This window comes from Varroa destructor, unplaced genomic scaffold (assembly GCF_002443255.2).
Source record: "Varroa destructor unplaced genomic scaffold, Vdes_3.0 BEIS01000003.1, whole genome shotgun sequence".
NCBI lineage: Eukaryota > Metazoa > Arthropoda > Arachnida > Mesostigmata > Varroidae > Varroa > Varroa destructor.
The window spans coordinates 49,969,356-49,988,992 of NW_019211456.1; the positions used below are offsets into that span (position 1 = coordinate 49,969,356).

At 39.8% G+C, this 19,637-nt stretch overlaps 1 protein-coding gene across 1 annotated transcript in view; it reads right to left on the bottom strand.

Annotated features, from left to right (window-relative positions):
- LOC111248043 (uncharacterized) overlaps positions 1-10,588 on the bottom strand; it is a 29,272-nt gene extending 18,684 nt beyond the window's left edge. Inside the window, exon 1 of the mRNA XM_022799742.2 lies at positions 9,838-10,588. The gene's annotated coding sequence lies outside the window, so the exon portion shown is untranslated. The remainder of the gene's footprint in view (positions 1-9,837) is intronic.
- Between the last annotated feature and the right edge of the window lie 9,049 nt (positions 10,589-19,637).

The window sequence follows — 19,637 nt, forward strand, 5'->3', positions numbered from 1 at the left end:
TACAGATTCATAGCAAATATCTATCGTGGTTCAAGTCCCGTTTTCTGATGTAACAACGTTGAACACACCGCTTGGAATTATAGTTGCTACGAAGAGTCCCTGAATCTTCGGGTTTGTGAAGTAGTAACGAAAAATGCCAGGCAAGGCACCGTTCGAAGAAGAAACCGTTACAATTTCAGCCAGTGGTTACGTGTGCTTGAAAAGAGCTTTGCGTGGCTGGTTAGCAAATGTCTTCCTTCCGTAACAAGCTATTTTCAGTACCTCAGTGTACCGTTGTTGGGCCTCAGCAGAAACCAATTATTGCTACCGTAGTTTCCGCTTCCATTGCGTGGATTTTGCCCGTATAGTGACTAGAACGATATTCATTATTCTTAGCAATCCCTATTTGTTTTTCGAAGCAAAACAAGTATGTTTAGTCCTTTAAATAGAATATGGAAGCAGCCTCGCACCAGTCATTCGTAACGCCCTTCAAAACCCAAATCTTTCCATGGTATGGTAATCTCTTGCTCGGACTGGCCCAGTTTCAATCAGCATCTAGTACGAGTGCTAGAAAACCTCTATCCTGAATTTGCTGCTTTTCATTTCTTCGCTTCTTAATGAAGTTCCCATTCGAGTAAGAATCGATTTCGGTTTCAGATTTTATTATAACTACCGTTTCGTTGTACCGAAGTAGCTCAGACCAGCTGCTTAGATCATATCAAGTTCGCAGCATAACCTTCTTGGTTTTGTTCTACTCTAAGCTATTTTTCACTACACCCAACGACGCACTCCCTGTTAACGATCATAAGGCTGATCTAATTTATACTTTAAAAATAAGATACTTCAATGTACGCTGCCCCCTCCCCCCCCCCCAAATAGGTACAATGACCTTCCATAGGCAGCTGAACTCTCAGCTTTTGGTGAATAGTTCGACACGCAAGTAGGTACGATTGGTTTCATTCAATACAAGGAGACTGCTCCCTCTCCCAGGGATTCATCAACAGTCCTTCTGCGCCAACTTTCGCAAAAATCAAAAATTACAAAAGTTTTCTTCCAAAATTAGCAAATCAACACAGATTTACGTGCAGTATTATACTTATTAGACTAATCAATACTTATCCTAAATAAGAAACGAGATTTGTAACATTGTATATGATACGAGAAACTTAACTACTACACGGGCCGTCAAGCTGTTCGAACGTCACTTTACGGATGTTAGTTTTTGCAAACGTGTGCTTTTGTCTGATGGGGATTTCATCGTGCCCAAAAACTAGCGGTTTTGTACGCAGCCTAGCTTCGAAATTTTCGTAGTTTCAAATAGTGCATGCCAAAGCGGTTCTATATAACTGGCATCATACTTCATTCGTGTGGCGCGTTTCTCGTTGCTTTGCAGCAGAGTTCAGTGCGCACGCAGGCTAACATAGAACACGATACGAGAAATGGAATACTTGTAATTTTGACAAAATACTTGAAAAATGACTCGTCTACAATCAAACACAACGCGTATCATCAGTACCATAGGCGCAAAAAATAAATCGTTCGCATTTATTCTTTTTCTTGAAACAGTATTACCCTGCAAATTAATGTTTAGTACCCAAGATCTTGTACAGTTTCTGGCCACGCAGTCCTGTTTCAACATGTCTAACTAACACGCCATGTCGAACATTGAGAATCGATACCTGGACGCCTGCCTGGCTAAATGTAGGTAAAACGTAGGTACCATATAACCCATGATACCACACGAAAAGTGGCATTGACTCAAACACCAAACAACTTAGGCTATATTAGCTTTGAATCGTCCGAAGCATCGGATCCTACTATGATGCAATTCAAATATCCGCTCACTCTCTGGAAATTAAAAAAAACTTAACAGCCATTTACCGAGACATATCTATTTAGTTAGACAGTAAAACAGAGAACATGTGTGCGCCTGGTGCACATCAAACCTGAATCGCAAAAGTATTCAATGTCATCTTCCTAATACTTTACCTAAAATGGCTATTAATAAAAGAATCCCCTCCTGTGAACGAGTTTCGACTGCAGACGATTGGGGCATCTTAAAGAGTTCCTTGAAGCTCTACTTCGACAAATGTGAATCTATACATGCTAGTAGAGTCACCAAACTAATTTGAATATTATTAGCCCCCCCCCCCCCCCCGTCGTTACTTGATATTGAAGAGTGCTGCACGGTACCTTCAAAGTTATACTTTAAAAAAATATATATGCACATATATGGCTTTGTTTTCAAGGTTCAGCACAGACATTCAGATACAGCTTTCTGGCATACTCAAAGCATTCAGGTTGTGCTTAAACATAGCTAGCGCCGGTCCCAAGAAGAACAAGATTCTAGTTTAAGAAAAGCGTCAGAAGTTACTAAACACTACTTACAGCTACCACTTTTGTTTCTTTCACTGTGTTTCAGTGCGATCGTGCCAATTTCAAGTCCTATCGTACTAATCAAACAGTTTATTTTAGAACTTTATTTAACTTGGTCTCCGTATTTTTTGTCCAGGAGGTCCAAAACTTACTCCGTTTGTATTCATTTTCTGAATATATAATGAATACAAATGGCGTGAATTTAGAACTGATATATAAGGGCATACATCTACCAGTTAGACAGACGCCCAACTATACATAGATAATCCCAGATGATGAGCTTTTTTTTAAAAAACCAGATTTTGATCTTGAGATTGAGATTTTGCCTGACCTGCTAACTTTTCAAAGTAGAATTAAATAGTTACGCTTGTTTTTCGTGCACAAATAAGGATACGTTAATTAGGCAGTGTGAAACTTACAACTCCTTACAGAGAAGAGGCCCGTTTCACCGAAAATAAAGCAGCCAATATGTGCCCTCGTGATGCCGCAGTAATAACGTGTGTGCCTAATAGACTTTAAGACGTCTGAGATTGTTTAGGTTCGGAATTGGGCCTTGGCATATTCTGTTTTCTTGCCGGGTAGAATCAACTGCATGAAACATTTATTAAAAGGTAGCGAATATGTAATGGGCATCGACCCGCTAGCGACAAAAGCTACCCGAATACGACGGCCCCTTGAACCATAAGGTAGCCATCCTAACACGGAATTTATTGATATTTAATTGGCCATATTCATGGTAAAATCTATCAAAGATGTAGGACAAGTCGGGCTTCGATGAATAGGCGTTGAATGGATCATCCATAAAAATACTGTGTTGTGGTTCCCTAATTAAGCTTCATTTATTAAATTAGTAACACTCGCTGCTTTGTCCTAGTACAGCGCGATTTGAAGACAAAAATGAAGAATTCGAGCTCTTGTCATCTCGAACTATAGACTTTTTTTCAATATACTCAGACGAAACTCCTTGTTAAATGCAACATTGACTCTTGTATGGTCATTTCGAATATAACTTTCGTTTCTATTATATAGGTTGAACCTATCATAGATGACAGATATCTCTAGTAGAATCAAAAAGGGTAGATTTGCTTTTGTAAATCCCAAGAAGTATTGTTGAATATATCTGATTTTTTCGACGCTATCCTGTTTAAGTTAACATGAGACCTGTATGTTATTATGAAAATTTATGAGTTATCATTATTTGGTTACTTCAGAGCATGATTCTTGCTCGTCATAGCGTCAAACACAGTACCTAAAAACACAATAGAGAACTGCTAACCAGTCTTGCAACACAGGGAACTGAACTTAGTGTAGTTCAACGAGATGCATATCCAAATAGCCTATCTATATACTTAATCATAATATGTCAGCTTTGGTTAGCTAGCGTTTACAGGGCTAGAACTGTAACTTAACCCTTAGGCCTTTAAATAACCCAAGAGCATTGAAGTTACTCACAACTAAGAGCAGAAGAGTGGAAGGGAGCGATATGGGCCAGCCCCTTTATTAAACAGGGAACATTGGTTATACAAATAAGTTTCAGGTGCGCAATAATTACACATATCGTGCAATGGATTTCTCTTTCGATCACGTCTTCAAAGATGAAAAAGTGTTTGATACGGTTTAGTATTTTTTATCGAATTTTATTGAACGTCAAATAAACCAAACCTCCAGGTTTACCACAACCCTACCTATTCCGAAGCTATAGTTTCATGAAACCATTATACTGAGTCATATCACATGGTCGCGTTGGAGCCACTGTATATCAAACATATATATGAAACTGGATGCTGTCCGATACTTGTTTTGCAGAGAAACAAATTGAAAGCACTAAATAGCCTTAGAATAGCGCGCAGTCTAGTAGAAATGCCCATATACGTACATGTAAATCTCAGCCTAGACATATACCGTTGAGCCGGACGTCATAATAAACCTTAGAAAGATTTTATCATCTGGACGAAGCAGTACTACCTTGCAAATAATTATGATCATGAGTCAGAATAAACCATGGACAATTATCTATACAAAATCATGTATATTCGTTGCCATTACACATGTTTCGCTCAGTCAACTGGGCTTTAAAAAACGGTATACACATTGTGACTGTTCCCCTTCAGTTCCCGAGAACTCGATGGTGTGTCAATACTCGGTCCATATTAAAGTTTGACTTCGCACAGCGCAGGCAAACTTTATGTTACAAACTCTAGAAATATGATGACTCGCATAGCAACCTTGGCAGCAAATGACTAGAAAGCGTCGCCGGAACCCTTACTAGGACAAAAGGTCTTCTCGCCTTAGCTGTGTTGCATGAGCGCTGTTTTTTTTTTCATTGTTAGCTCATACGGGCTTACCTAAGCCTCGTATAACCCCACCTTGTTAGCTTATGCGGGTCTTCTCCCATATGAATTATATGTAGCTGGCTCGTCTAGAACGAACGAGAGCGTTTCTGACAAATACATTGATATAATGTCTTCCATCTTACGGCGCCATTTATCTCCAATAATCGTGCTAAGCAAATTTCATACAATGCGACCAAACAAGTGTACTAGAAATTATTTTATCACCATAGAGAAAAAATTGGCGGTATATATCTATATACAATGCAATGGATTACTTTTCTGAACTAAGTTGAAGTGAAGTTCTGAGATCGTTAAGTGTTACACTTCGCTTATTGAGAACCCATTTCCGGTCATAATCAGATGGGACCTAGGGTGATGTTTATTGCAATTACTTCTGGAATAACACCGAGATGATTTTCCTACGATCTACGTCTTCACAGATGAACGTGAAGATCGGGTTATAATGCCTCTGTACGTGCGTGAATGTGTTTTAAGATAAGCAAAGCACTACGGAGATAGCATCGATAACCGTATGAAGTATTCGATTAATATCACTATTACGATTTAAATCGAACCGCGGCATTAAACAGAAAACTCAGATTGACAGATACACATCTGCTCGGTTGAGCGTGCGGTCTTTTATTTGTTTAAGGTGGATAGGATCGTGGAAATAATCCTACCGATATATTTTATATGCAAATAAATAGGGACAAGCTCATCTACAACACTTAATATAGATAGACAGAATCTATATGTTCGTGACGCTAGTATGATAGATGGAAACAGCCTGCAGGTATGGAGTGTCCATCAGACAAGCGCCTATCCCTGTCGTTCCTGATAACGCGCGGGTTCAAACTCAGAGCGTTCTTGTTTCGCCGTATCGAAAATGATTGGAGGACGACCTACCAGTGTCGCCCGGCCGGCCTATCGCAGGAAGCGCTGATATAGCTGTTGTTATTCGGGACAATCAATATATATCAGTCATACGTGTCAGACATTAATGTTTAACCTAAAGATTGTGCAACCTGTTTCACCTGCGTGTAAAGCTGCTGCTGCTGCTTCTTCTCTTCACCACTTACTTTACGCCAGCTGTAAGATAGATGATGGAAATGAAGATCTTTACAAATCTTCGCAGGTGTATCACCTGCAGAATCGCTGTGTGTTGCCGTTCACCCGTCGAGAGACGGTGAACTTGCTTAAGGTTACAGTCTACAATACAAATGACGCCGATAAGGTCGTTGTTTGATCGTGTGCTGGCGCGAAAGGCAAGGCCGTTCATCACAATTTATTGTGACAAGGCTCTGGCTATTTTTCAGGATGACGTGGACGCTTGCCTAAGTCGCGGCGGCGGCGGCGGATGGCCCCACTCTACCAGAAAATTCGAAAACTATCAAAAACAACATCTAGCCTAAATTAAGTAAAACATAAATCTATCTTTCATCAAACGTTATCTAAGAACGCTGAAATAATCGAACAGACAAATGAAAGACAATTTTATAAGTCTGTTTGTATGTACGCGCTGCCGATTACTTGTGATGGGTCGATGTAGCATTGCGTAAATATAGGAAGGCTGATCGGTTGAATAGGTTTTCGGTGAAAGGGCAATTCTGCGCACCGCGATTACATATGTCGCAGTTGTTGAATAATAAGCGTGGATTCTTACATGAAATGAAATACGTGAAAGGTAACGGTGTTTGTTGACAGCGCCAGTGTTTGTTGCCCACATATGATCAATCGATAGAGCAATCGTTTACTTTCTTCTAATTAGAACCTTACATCGATCGTTTGGCGGAAGAGTCACGACGAAATTTACTCTATTGGGTCGAATACTTCAAAATGAAAATTTGCCCTCTCGTGTCAATCATCCGTTTTTCTTCGAAGACATAAAGCATCGAAAGAGATTTAGGAAGCGATTCTCTAAATTGAATGTACATACCACCGGATGCATTTGTTTATGCTTTGCTGAAGAAAGTATTAGATAGAAAATACCAGGTATAATGGAATAGGCTGTTGAAGCGCCGGCAGTCATTCGTGTTTTTATATTTAATGAAATGCTTACTGTGACTTTCGTGATTTTTTTTTAATGTGTTGCGTTTGCGTGTGGACATCTGGCTGATTCGTGGGTTCAGCCCAATGGGTTAAATATAGTTCACTCAGACAACTTTGCTAGGTATTTTTATTGATATAGCCTTTATTTTACCCTGAAGTAACGTATCATAGTCACTAGTACAAAAGAGCTACTTGGGCTTTCACTTTTGCCCCTGACTCTGTAACGAAGACTGAGACGCGCTAGTTGTTCTTGTAAGAACTTTTACAAACATGGCGCTTACCAATTTTAAATATTGCCATGGCGGTACATCTGGCGCCACCTTAGTTTCTGTTTGGAACGCGCAAAAAAAAAAAATCATTGGGTTTTGTGGTGAAACAAGATATTGTTGTATGTTAGTCAAAGATCACATAAACACTGTAGTATGCAACACCGATATACAATACCTTACTAATAAAACGATGGCATATTCTCATAGTCCTGTAAATACAGAAAAGCTAGAGACTTTTTTGACTACTAGGCCAGAGAACAGGATGCTAACTATTTGTCTGCACCAATCATTCTTGAAAATGAGCGCTTCCTTTAAGAAAAAAACATGTTTATTTGTCTTTGACCGGATAGTTGTTTTTTTTTTTAGTATACCATCTAATAATAAGGTTCGTACGTTGCGAAATATAAAGGAAGAAATAAAAATTTGTCTATTGAACAGAAACGAATGCGACCTGCGATACGAGCTTATGAATATCTCTACTTGCTGCCGGACGGAATCTGCTCGACGCTCGATACTCACTATAGAGGCGAGCGCAAATTAGACGCCCGTTGCCATCGAAGTTTTTTATGACCCTACGGTGCAAAACAGACAGTCGTCGAGATCATGCAGACGCGATCGGTAAACAGGGCTAAAAGCAGTAATCAAACGTATCTGCGAGCCAAAATAACTGGTATAGCTAAAACTGGGTAGATCGTGTACGTCGATTTGCAAACGCACTTTTCTTCTCTTAAAAATACGACAATTTCTCTATGCTCGTAACGTACGCTTGAGAATCTGGTACATATTTGTATGAGCAGGATTTTGTATGGAAAACGGTATCTGGCGTACTACGCGTACAGGTTGCATTGACATGTGTATTGAACAAAGCTAACTGCTAGACTACTCATCGTTAAAACTCGCACAATTTCGAAAAAATCGAGTTTAACCTAGCGATCGAATCGACTTGCAGATACACTGACAATTTCCAAAGGCTTTTTTCTTCAGCAGCATATTTCCCTATCTACACAGTTAGTCCACACACTACCTTTGTCCTATCCTTAGCCTATTAATCGTATCGTTTCGAGAAGGTCATGGAAAGTGAAAACCAAATTTTCATTGCAAGTAGTATCGAGAAACGACTGATAGAAAATGTTTTTTAGCCTAGGTTAAAGGCCGACCGCTTATAATCGGGTCAGTTACTACTAGATAACAGAACTAAATAAATACGAAGAGATGTTCGTTCTGGTGTAGTCGACGAACATATGCGTCTTAAAAAGGCGTATACGTGTTTGGCCCCAGACCCTTTGGCATACTTGGTTGCAAGCTTGGACATTTGCTACACCGAACTAGATAACACAAAAAAGGGAGACACTAGTAAATATCATTGTTCAGTCATCGTGCGACGCAAATACTCCATCAAGCATTTAACACTTTAGTCTGCCAACCATTAGTTGTTTTATGCCACGTTATACCAACCAATACCATGCCGACCAATCAATACGTTTTCGTTAACCTCTTGAAATCATAGTGAAAAAAATATACATTATCAAATATGTAGACATACAAATATGAGCAACTGACTCCTGTGGCACTTTGGTTGTTACGACGTCAGCGGTAAACGCGCTCGTCACGATGGCGATCCGTCTTCACACTCCTCGGATCGGCCAAGTAAGGGCTAAGCATCCACTGCCGACGTGGCGATGACCCGCTTCATCGATTGACTTATAATCCAAAGCATAGTTCTATCTGTGTCTTTTAGTATAGGAAACAAGTAATGTTCAGTATTTTTGTACATCGTCGGATGGGAACCGCACGAACATGGTCGTTATTTGCGGTTAACGGATCGACAAGTGGAGAGCCAGAAAGCGAGTTACAGAGTGTTTGAGCTTAGGAGACCACAGAGCGGCTTAGATATGTCTTAATAGATTCAATTGCTGACGTAGCTCAAAACCGCTACTGAGTAGAAAGTTTTATATATATATATATATATATATATATATATATATATATATATATATACTTAGTTTTTTATATTTCTACAATGAACGAAACGTGCCATCGCGCTGATATAATTTTTGCGTGTCACAAAATGGCAGAGAAATCCTCAACTTTGAAATCGACACTAAGTAAGTACGAACAGATATGGATTTCGTGCACATGCTTTCTTATTGGTATTAAAGCATTCAACCATACAAACTTTTACCTTGCCTCTTGCCGATTAAGTTCTCGATACTGTTACGTGCATTGTAATTTTCAAGTGGAGTCCTAATATACAATATTCTAGCAATACGCCCAAGACAAATGTTGCCTCGGATTTCGGCATCGATTTGAAAACATCTACCAGTTCTGCTCATAAACATACAATACAAGAGAAACAATAAGGCCTTCAAAGGGAAAAGAACAAACGGCAGGTAGGTTCTATTAAACACTTTATCAAAAGTCAACGAAGTGGGATAATGTAACTGCTTCAAGTGAATGAGTGGAAGAAACTCTTCATTAAATGTCCTATAAAGTAAAAAAATAAACCTGTTATGTGACCTTCTAACTGCGTATGAAAAATAGTTAATTTTCCTTTTACTTATATTTTCGATATCTAAATAATTGGATAATTAAGTTCGAGCGTTGGCCATAGTATTGTCACGCATGAATTGTCTGCCCAAACAGAGGAACCTTGAGCATGGAGACAATGGCAGACCCGTAAAAACGTGATGGTTGGTTAGATGGAAACCGTCCACAACGAATACAAATGGATTGAAAGTTCGCTTGCACGACCTCTGATGAGAGGCTCACTGTCTGTGACGAGCTGAGAGCCGACTTAACTATATTAGGTTAGGGAGATGTGTTTGCATTACCTTCAAGGGTAGACGTCCGGGGAAAAGGTACTCCTTAGTTGAATGAAGGCTAACATTCAGCACATACGATATTAGCCGTGTACCGCCCTATTAACACTGTTCAGTGCTTGTATTATTCAGCCTTAGTTCTAATCACGTCTAAGGAAGTTGTAAGTTACTCCATTTAACACTATCTCGTAGTCTTGTTGGTGCGCTTATAGGTGTGTCTGTGTCCATGCCGTTCGGTTAATTATTTGCAGGCTAGTTGTCAGCACGAACATACTCTTGTTGATAATACCGTCATTTTCGTTACTATTGCAAAAATAGACTCCTGGAAATAGAATTTGTATGTACTGAACTAGCGTTCTGGAGCGAGGGAACGCTAATATCGCGTTGGGGCAAGCGTAAGCTGGATGAGGGGGTTACGATATAACAAGATCTATCTGACAAACAATCGTACCAGGCCCGCCAATAGAGTCACAGCATCAGCATTGCGATCATCGACAACAACGAGAACAACAGGACTAACGGCAACAACTGCAGCCGACTCGATGATGTTAACCTTCATCGTAGTCAGTCGTCTGCTTCTAACATCTGCTACCCTTTGTTCGCATCCCGATTGTCGCTGCACTGCCATTATCACGACCCCGTCATTGACTGTCGGGTATACAAATACGCACGCACAAGAAACCGCCACAGAACTGATTTTACGTCTTCTAGCGCCGCTGCGGCGGCTAGCGTTACTGCTACTCCCTGTAATCCTCTTCTTGGTAATCATTATTATATGTTCAAATCTTCCTTTGTCCGTTCAAGTCCGTTTTACGTCCGTTCAAGCTCTGTCTGTGATGAGCTAAGAGCTGCGCGGGGCTGATGTCAGTGTCGCGACTATTGGAGCTGGTTTTTAACTTCTGGCGTAACGCATTTGCCGACCGAGTTGAGTTTTTATTGAGTCTGCATAGGGCGTTGCGTGTAAACAGGCCCGCGTACGAAATGAATACTAAAATAATCTTCACGCTACCCAATAGGCCGAGTCACAAGCAGCGGCAGAAGCGTCGAGCATTGCAACTACGTTACGGATGTTCGGTGCGGAGAGATAGCGGCGATAGCAAAAGATGAACGCCTCTTAAGTAAACCGATGATACGAGGCCCTACGAGCGTTAAGAAGATGCTTATTGTAACGCCTTTACAAGGACGCAGCGTACAGTCCCTCCGTAATGTCTAGCTTTCATTAATTCCCTCCCGATAATTATACGTATTTAAAGCAATATCTTCTAGAGACGTCGGTCTGCCGACAAAAGCAGCAGCAACAAGGGCGTTATAAAGGTTCTGAAGATATGGGCGAAGCGGGTACTTATATATTAAGAAACATATTTTGCTCTGACACAGGCAGGCGTCATAAACAGAACAAACAGATAACTAATAAACTAGCAGTGTTCTAACATAGAGTAATCGCCCTTGCTAAAAGGAAAAAAAAAACTAATTCACTACAACAATAATGTAATCGTTACATGTTTATATAAGTTAATTTTTACAAATAACCGTTACATTAAGTTATAGGTTAATTTTTTCTTCCCATTTAAAGTTAGTTTATTTCCTTTTCTGTAACGAAGCCAAGTTGAAAGCTAGATTTCAAAAAGCTAGTTCGGCTCATTGGCTCCTTCGCCACGTAAATCGTTCTGGCGTTGTATTGCTATTGAAGAACCAAACACTGACTGCTTTCCATGCATCGGGAACACGGTTGGTGGTTCCCGAGTAAATCTAATCAGACGATTAAACTGTCGAGGCGTAGGTGTGGCTAAGTATTACCGCCTCTAGATTACGAGATGCCAACTGTGCAAGCGGAAGAATATTATCATTCTGATTGCTGGAAAATGTCTGGACCTCGTTGAACTGTGGGCTATATTTTAAGCATGCGTTAATGCAAACCTAGTCTGTCTACGTGTTTTTCATTAGGCACGCATTGATTCAAGTCCAGTCTAAGCTAGGTTGGCAGACTTGTTTCGAAGGCATCTGCGGAGACCTCGAATTGGTTGAAAATGTTTGCCTTATCGGCAATCATTTGCGGAAGCAGACATCTACTGGAAAATAAAGGTAGCCAAACTGGCAATCAGGTGTACAGATTAAGCTTTAAAGCAAAAGATTTTGGGTGTTTAAGCACTCCCATTTGAGGATCTACAATAGTGATATAGTGAAATCTAGTTTACACACAACCATAATAATAATAATAAACTTATGGGGGTCAATTTTAATTCATTTAGTTCATAAGTTTCGCACTCAATAAGAGTAGCTGCACGTAGTACTCAAGCCTGCAGAAACTTGTCCATCTATAGTTAGTGGAATAACTTATTGTAGACATTATATGTTATTAACTGATAATAAATGATCATATACATTCGCCATAACTTTATCGTTCGCCACGAATATTCCACTTCTTCAAAGCGAAATAAGTTGCAGTTTATGAGATACAGGTCACCAACAGGCCGCGTCCAATGTTAGAGACGATTCTGAGCTTTTGCAAATCAGAATATGAATTAATTAGTGGTAGTACTACTATTTTTCTTACTGTATATTTTGACTATCGGCCAGTTGTGCATTATGAATTTATCCCAACTAGCCCTAGTGTCACTAAGGGATGTTACCAAAAGTTTTAAGATATCGTTTAATCTTATTTGCTTCTTCAACCGGACAGATTCTTAGAAAAATTAGATGTTTGTGTTCTTTCAACCCCCATGTGTATTTGATCTAATTTCCTGCAACCCCTTCATATCGTCAACATTCTGAAAGATAAAATCTGAAAGATAAAATCGCCAAGACAGCAAAAAAACATAAAAACTAAAAATCGGAAATTCATTTTACAATTCTACAAAGCATTCCTTCTTCGTCATTGACGTTCTAAAATTGAAATGTACTAAAGTGTCGTGCATGATGCACGATTCTCCTGTTTATTTGCCCTACACGTTTTGTTTTACCCTACAAATGTATGTTGCCTTAAACCTAAATACACGAAAAAAACATTTAATTAGTCAATATTATGACTCGCATCAAGGTTGGCGTAAATACAGGCGGGTGTGTCTATCGACAAATGCCCAATTCGCTTGTTGAAAAAATTTGCACACCTACCTCGGCGTGCAACGAGAAATTTATTCGAACTCCAAAACTGTGTAGTCCTCGCAAAGTCAGACAACGATTCGTATATAGGATTTTGTTAAGCTTTTATGCATCATTTTCCGTAATTAATAGAAGTTTGTTTGTTTGTTTGTTGACCTAACTGCAACATGTTCGCCGTATGTAAGTACTTCTGCTAAAGTTGTAGGGGAACCCAGAGTAGCTAAGAAGTAGTTCCCTTCTCATCAACTTGCTTGACGTATTTGTCGTCGCCATCACTTAACACGCTACGTTAGTTAAAAGCTGCTTTGCAAATACTATCTCTGTCATAGGCAAGTAAATAAAGCCTTCATGAATTCATTTCGGTGATCATCTGGCAAGGAGAAAAAGGTTATCGAAACTTAGAAGCCCACTATCACTGCTCGATGGGTAAATCTATGAAAAACCTGCACATTCTTCCACTATTCGTATGCAAAGGATGGCATTTGCTTGAAGATTGAGTCGTCGTGCTATGATCGCGCGCCGGCGGATAGCGGGGGTGTAGCGGACTCTTTGTGATGACGGAATGGATGATAGAATGGAAGCAGCTGTCGACGGACAAACACAATTCATTGCCGAATAGAACAGATGGAATATTACCGTTCATGGGCAGGTCGCCAAAGTATAAGATTATACGTACTGACTTGTAATGTAAGTGAGTACCACGTGCATCTACGTACATCGCTAGAGCATCTCAATGACAGCAGTGTTCGTCGTGAGGCACGACGACGGAGTAACGGAATAAATTGCTCCGGTATATAAGACGTTAGTGTAAAAGAAGAGCGATGACGACTAAATGCGTTTAGCATATTACTGAACAATTTACGCGTGAAGCGAGCGTACTATTGATGAACAATAAGAGATAAATAATATCTTTCTTTCAATAGAAACTTCGAGTCGTTCTCTTCGAATCAGCTAAGAGGTTTTCACCCATTATGCAATATTTTTCTATCTAATTACAATGAGTATCCTCAATATGTGTCAAACAAAAACAAATAATTAGCTTCATACATCGAGGTTAGTTCATATGATTAGAGAAAAGGCCAACGGAAACAAATCAGTCGAATACGGACTGGGGGCAGGGACGTTTCACGAAAAAAATTGTGCATTGGCCCCGGCAAAATAAAGTGCCCTCGCGAAGAGTGTTGTCAGGATCTCGAAATTGAACAAATAAGGGGTTCTCTTAGTTCGTTTTAGCAGGCTGAAATGCATGCGGAAATGTCTTCTTCTATTAATATCATTCACAACTAAATTAACGAGTCGAAAAGTGGTCGCTTAAGTGCCGAAGGCGAACAAAGGTTAGGTACTCTCTTTCAGCAAAGAATTATTAGTCTAGGATAAAGGAAGATCAACTGGCTGTACATTTCAGGCAACACCTTTGAAGGTGGCTGAAGACGCTTATGTCTGGTCCAATGGGATCAGTTCTCTCAGGATACACATGGCAATATTATATATACTAGTCATCTTTATAAATATTTGTTACTTATTGAATATGCCACAATAATAATAATAACTTACTTACTTAGAAGTGCCGCCTTTCAATGACACCCTTTTGCAGTTAACGATCGGCATAGGGGAAATCTAAAGTATTGTACGAGTAGAAAATACGACATTAGTTACTTTTAATTTTATATATGTATATAATTTTAAGAAAAGATTAGGTGAGGTCAGCTAGAGTTACCCACGTGCTCTTAATAAAAAGGTAAGCTATTTATTAAAAGAATATATATAAGAAATCGTTAATCAAAATGCAACTATAAATATGTATGTTTACATACAGCTAGTAATAATAGAGACATTTCACTTAATGAATCTGTACTGTAAACAGCTTGCTTCAGCCGTTCAAAATATATAAGTAATAAAGAATATGATGTAAATAAAGATGGCTCCCGCGCCTTATACCCTGCACCTCGCATACAATGTCCGCAAAGAAAAACTTTACCCCCCCCCCCCCCCAGTATTAAGTGTCCTGTGGTCAATATCTCTAACGAGCAGTCTTCTAGCTTACTAGTGACTTATTAGATGCCAATATAAGAGGTGTTATCGCGATATGGCCCACACTTTGAGTAGTTTGTTTACTGATAGACTCAACTACGTTTGACGAATTAAAGCATTCTCCACAAAATTTCCCAGGTAGTGTATCTGGTAAACTGCTGATAAGTTAAGTTAACGTTCGATCACAATGACATAAAATGTCTCAGAAGTCTACCTGATGGCGTTTTTTTTGGGAACTTAAAAGTTCTCCCGGCTCGTCATTTAGCACAAACAAGTTTTCAGGGAGGCGAGACCTTTCACCTTCTTTAGTCAAATACAGATTCGTACAAACGCTGAAAAAATGAAGCATTTTAAATAGCAAGGACTGACACATTCTGTACAAATCCAGCCACCGCCTAGTGGGTCAGAGCCTGGTTTGCGGCGATTTCGGAACCACATACCGGAGTAAGTGACGCTTTGAGCAAGCGGCCGACGGCATTTGTCTCTTTTGAATCAGTGTAATCTCTAGAAGCCTGTAAAAGAATTTTACTGGTATAATAATACTGCTTTTATCCTCTTTAATAAATGGAAGTTACTACAATTAGTAGTTGAGAGCGGCAGTATCGGGTACAAACAAAGTCAGGGATGTTCTGCGCAGTGAATTTGGATTTACACAGTGTCTAAAAACTTCATAGAGACAAAACTGTATTTCAGGAGAAATAGAAGATGCAAGCTAAGCAGCAACCCATATAAGTATATCCCAAAAAAAATGTAATGAAACGTATTAAAGATACTCTATATATTGTCTCTGCAACGTCCCTGTATAGAAGCGGTTTGATTTCTATCCGAATCTATGGGAAAGAACAGGATACTTCGTACAGTTATCTTCCTGCTATACCAATTAGTTGAAATAAGACTAACAATTTTCCGTAGGATTGTAGATCGTCTCTAGAACAGAGTTTTCGGAGTTGCTTTGGAGACAAACTCAGTTGCCTGCTTACTCTACGTCACCTTCCATAGGCAGTACCGTGTCATAATCGTATCTACTGACCACCTGAGAACAAGGAAGAGCCAGAATATCAAATAGGAACAGATCGAGAAAGAGCGGTAAGGAATGCTTTATGAGACACACGCGTTTTTATTGGAAAAAAAAAGAAGATATGTCATTGTTTATACAAAAATAACAATGAATAGCTGTAAAGTAAGCAGAAAGCCAGCACCTGGAACCAAACTATAAGCCGCAACATCGAGGGGAACTGTTAATGAAAGGCTATCTAACGACTGGGCAAGCTGTAGCCTCATTGTGGTTTATCTTCCAACCCAGGCATAGACACACTTTGTTTTATGGAAAGCCTACCAGCATACCGGACGTAAAACTTGAAAAATAGAGGGTGAGCTCTAGTAAAGCAGGATCGTTCTCATCTGTGGCAGAGTCCTTCGGGTTTATTATGACTGTCATTAGTGGACACAAAAAAGACAAGATGTTGTGACAACAGGCTATACTCAGCAGGGGACAAAATGCCCTGCTGATTAGATGTTCCTGTTGAAAAGCTGCAAGGTCATCTTCCGCACTACCTACCACAACTGTAATACGAGGCTAAGAGAGTAGGGTATTCTATACGAGCAATGCATAAGGATTAAGCGTACGGAACAATTATAGTATCAATCGCTTTTACTATTTCTCGTTTTTATCGAAGTATCTCTATGTCCGTCTACACCTAAACCAAACTCATTTGTTTCGGTTCCTTCACTTAGTAAGAAAACACGTTATTACGTTATTATTGCGCTAACGGGAAGTCTGACCTGAACCTGGTATGACTGTCATGAAAATGGTTTCTAGTCTGTTTGCAGACTTCGTGAAGTAGATATATTTCTGTGGATATTGTTGTCAGAATTTATATAAGATAATAAGCCGATATGAGCGATAAGAACGTAATCGCAAATCAGAGACAGCTCTGGATGGTTAGATGCTGCGAATGTATAGCGGCCTCGAACGTAACGCTTTTTATTTTCGCCCAAAGATAGTTGGCTTTCGCCCATTGGCGTAAGGTCTTTTCAAACAACTTCCAAAGCCTGCCCTGATTCGTACGCTTTGCAAGTCTCCCAAAATAGTAGATATTACTGTAGATACGAGGCCGAGTCTGAAAAGCAGTGCAGGTTCGTACAACTCACCAAGCAGAAGCGCAGACCACCTAACAATCGTACATAAACGCAAAATAAATGTCTACCTGCATCGTGTTCGTTTAATCACCACGCAGCGAGAACTTCAGTTAGCTATGTAGAGCTTTCAGAAACCTAACTTACTTCAACCACCCCCAAGTGAACCTTTCTGTAACTGCCATGAGTATTCCACCTTGCCAACCATTCTAACCTCGCCACGCGCCCAATAAGTAAAAGACAGATAGACAGCGGTGAATGAAATGAACTAGGCCAGTACAAAGCATAAGCCTAAGTTTGTTTAAGGCAGATTATCAGTTAGATGTTAGAATTAAGCACAGAGCTCGCCTGCCCGGAATTTTGCTTCCTTAGTAACTATAATTAGTAATTATTTCGCTTGATTTCTTTTTTTTTAGTGTTTGTCTCAGCCGATTTGGTTTCCGAGAAAACTGCGCCCTGTTCGTGGACGTTTAGGAGGTGTCATTGCTAGCTCTGCACAGGTCTTCGCAGTTGGCAGGCAGGTTTTTGGAAAATGGCTGACCTGCCCCAGACACTATTTTTCATCCTCCCGGAGTGCCTTCAAAAACTGGAATACGATACAGAGACAGAGCAACTATGCACGATTCCGACACGTGCCTAAGATGTTTAACTCTACTCCACTTACCAAATCAGTTAATAAGAATCTTTCAACACTTGAAATAGTCATTTTTGAAGTAACCCTTTTTTAATACGCAACTAAATTGGCTCAGACTAAATTTGCTAAATGCCGTTCCAATACGCTCCATACAAAAAATTTCAATGGAATTACATTTTGGACTGATAACAGGATCCAAAAATGCAGAAATTCCCAATAGTTAAAAAATCTGAAAAGGCGCGAAATACTTAAAAAAAGACCAACTATTAGAAATTATCTAGACGATCCAATAGGCCACTGGTAAATGGCAGTCAGTTTCTGTATCAAAAACATACGTATATAAAGAAGAGCGCTTTCAGCCATTTCGATGAATTACTGAGTCGTTCAAATATATACCCTAACGAAGATTTCCCGGTTCGCCTCGTAAAAGCCTTTTTTTTGGGATTTTTCAGAAAACGCGCGAAAATTAGAAATACGGTGGAATGTCGATTTCAAGCAAAACGTGAAGTTTTTAACTTTGGTGAGGCTTCGTCTCACGAGGAAATGCTGCATAATAGATGATGCCAGCTTAAATCCCGAAAGCGACACATTTTTTTCCGCTATGACTTGCTTGCTGTCTCATATAATAAAAAAAACTGTTTTTTATATGCTTCGAGGAGTAGCAGACGAGCGCATGTCCGATACTGCAGATAGTCCGTTAAAGTTTTGTGCAATTCGAACTTAGTACCATCTATATACGTCCACACTTACTCGGCATAATAAGTTCGATATGTTACATCATTTTACGGCTTCGCGCCGCGAATTCCAGTGCAGGCCATAACACAATTTCAGACGTAGTCGACCTACGTCCGAGAAACTACTATGTTATACACCATACTAATGCTATTCTTCGGTTCGTTGCCGAACCAGACTGCTTTGTGATCGAATATGTGCGCAGTGAAAAGACCTAATACAAACACCATATTTAGCAGGTTAGGAAGCTGTAAATTACATAGCCTGTTGCTACATGTCTCTTGGACCGACCAAATCATGTCCAGGCCTCGATGGTCATGAGCACCCTTTGGTGGAATTCGTGTCTTACTTCGGGCGTCTCGCCCTAAGACGACAGTCCACAAAGCACTTTAAGTAAAAGCTTTAAACCCGAGGTTTGCAATAGATCGCTATCACGTTTAATGAAAACAGCGACCTCACGCACTTCAAGGTTCCATATATAGACATATAGGTATGTATAGACAAACGTATACCGATGGTATCATGCATATAGGAAGAGACTGAACGAAAGAGACTGACTTAACTAACGTATTTTTTACCCTCAGTTATAGAGGAAAAAAATATTTAGTATCACAGTGTATCTTTAGCAGTGCATCTCCGTAGAACATTCGATATGGATATTAAGTAGCAGGATACAAAATTAAATTAAATGCAATTGTCTTTGTGATAATAATAGCTATAAAAAGTGTAAATACGTTATGAAAGTTAGTTGACAAACAGATACAAGGCTCAAATGTAAGGGACCCTTTCAAGTAAAAAACTTCTGATGATTTGGAAATGGTATGACTGACATTTGGGTCTGAATTGCACCAAGCCGAGTTAATCTGCTAGAGTATTTTGCACGATCGGTCCCGATCGAAATCGAAATTGGCTTATGTTAGGACTCTCAATTTTTGCGCTAATGAGAAAATTTAATCTTTATCGCCGTTTTTTCTCAGGTAGTCATGAAATATAGTGTCTCAGAGGGAGGAGAAACGTTTTACCATGGGGTAAACCCAGCCAGAGTATGCTGAGGGACCCTTTAAGTGCGGGCTAGACCATGCGGAGCTGACCGTGGATGAAGACTGCCTCAACAAAATATACCCGCAGACTCTGCGGTATACTTAGCGCTCTCAACACATGCCCATCGGTTAAAACTAGT